The 2,057-nt window shown below is 46.3% G+C and overlaps 1 non-coding gene across 1 annotated transcript; it reads right to left on the bottom strand.

Annotated features, from left to right (window-relative positions):
• Positions 1 to 233: 233 nt before the first annotated feature.
• On the bottom strand, positions 234 to 340 carry LOC141644993 (small nucleolar RNA R71). The gene has a single exon (XR_012544591.1). It is a non-coding gene; the product is annotated as a small nucleolar RNA R71 (small nucleolar RNA).
• Between the last annotated feature and the right edge of the window lie 1,717 nt (positions 341 to 2,057).

The raw sequence follows: 2,057 nt of genomic DNA, 5'->3' as shown, positions 1-2,057 counted from the left end.
CAAATGAAGATGCAGCCAAGCACATGGAGATTTTTATTGATTATTGCTGCTCTATGCCCCCGCCGACCGGTGTGACCCAAGACCAGATCAAGGAGACCATGTTCATTTTCTCCCTTCGTGATGCTGCAAGGGAGTGGTATAGAGATCTAGACCGAGCCGCTCATGGGATCACCGACTGGAATTCTTTGGCCTTGGCATTCTACAAAAAGTACTTCTCTGCCTCGAAGACGAATGCCATTAGAGCTCAGATCACGAGCTTTAAACAAGGGCCTGATGAGAAATTTTATGAAGCATGGGTCCGTTTCAAGAAATTGGTGCAAACCATAGCGCACCATGGGTTCGAAAAATGGAGTCTTTGCAACCAGTTCTATAATGGGTTGTATGACGATCAGAGGGCTATTTTGGACGCTGCAGCCAATGGCCGATTTGCTGAGAACATGGGAGAGACTAAGGGGTGGAAGATCATCGATGATTTGGCCACTCATAAGGCTGAATATGGGAATTGAGAGGAAACCAGAGGAGAGCTGCTGAATCTTCCTCTGTTGCTGCACTAGAAGCTCTCACTACAAGGTTTGACAAATATGAGTTAGGAGGAGCTTCTAAAGGAGGGATGTACCATGTTAACTTATTTGTTTCAGACGATCCTTTCGTCTGTAGAAGATGTGGAGCTGAGAGGCATGTCTCAGAGAATTGTTCTGCCCCCTTTTAGTCTTGTGCTGCCTTTCAACACTATAGGCAGACAAACACGTACTACAAGCCGAATGTCCACCCCAACATGAGGTGGAGTAGCCAGAATGTCCTGAATCCGACTCAACCTCTACAACAGCAGCAGCAGCAAGCCTATGTGCCCCCTCACAAACAACCATATCAAAAACCTCCCTATGTCTTTGCCGCAAAGCAAAGAACAATCCCAAAATTCCGAGTTCACTGAGTTGAAGAACTTATTGCTGAAGGAGTCCCAAGCTAGAGAGGCCGGGATGAAGATGCTAGAGAGCCAAATTACTCAGTTGGCTAGCAAGAGTACCACTCGAGCTCCGGGACACTTACCGACTCAAACTGACCAGAAAGACACCCTAAATGCCATAACTTTAAGGAGTGGGTCTACCCTGGAGGGGCCTGCTATGGTCGAGGATGACACTGCGAAAGATGAGGCAAAACCGAATCAAAACAAATCTGGAACGAGCAAAGGAAAGAAAAAGGCGTCTACCAGGTATATCAGTCGATCGACTGACATACCCGGTCGATCGACTAAAGTACGGGTTACAGGAGCTTCTAGTCCTGTTCAACTCATTCGATCGACTGACATCACCGGTCGATCGACTGAGATCGCTGCTGATAGTGAGATTTTTCGTCCTCCTATGCCTGATAACTTGAGGGATCATTTGTTTCGGGGCACGACAGTCCCGAAAATATTGGGGAAAGACCCGAGTGCTGATGGGTCAGTCCCGGCTCCAAAGTACGACCCGATGTCGATCAATGGTTCACATTTGAGACGGTCTGAAGAGGGTTCAAGGTTCAACAAGGAGAAAGTAGTGGACTTCCAGCCTAAGTCCACGGATACCGGCATGCGCGATTTAGAGGAGAGGGCTAAGCTACTTCTTACAGCCCCATATCCGGAAAGACTAGTGCCGACGAAGGAACAAATATCTTTCAATAAATTTGAAAAAGTTATTCGTAGCTTGAATGTACAAGTGCCTTTCCTTGAGTTAGTTAATCAAGTGCCTGCCTATACTAAATTCATGAAACAACTCTTGTCTAAGAAAAAGTCACTTGAAAATGTGCATACTGTCACATTAACCAAAGAGTCATGCTCTTATTTGTCTCACACTGCACCCCATAAGCTAGAGGACCCGGGTAGCTTTTCTGTTCCTTGCAATATAGGTATCTTCTCTATTGAGAAGGCATTATGTGACTTAGGAGCTAGTATAAGTGTAATGCCATTGAGTCTTGCTAGGAAGCTCAAATTGACTAGGTTCGCATGTGATGACATGACATGATCTGAGATGGTGACCGATCTGCGGTCCAGCCAATAGGAGTCTTAGAGGACATTCCTGTCC

This window comes from Silene latifolia, chromosome 2 (genome assembly GCF_048544455.1).
Source record: "Silene latifolia isolate original U9 population chromosome 2, ASM4854445v1, whole genome shotgun sequence".
NCBI classification, from domain to species: domain Eukaryota; kingdom Viridiplantae; phylum Streptophyta; class Magnoliopsida; order Caryophyllales; family Caryophyllaceae; genus Silene; species Silene latifolia.
Note: the sequence above shows the minus strand (reverse complement) of the source record. Positions and strands in the feature narration are given on the sequence as shown.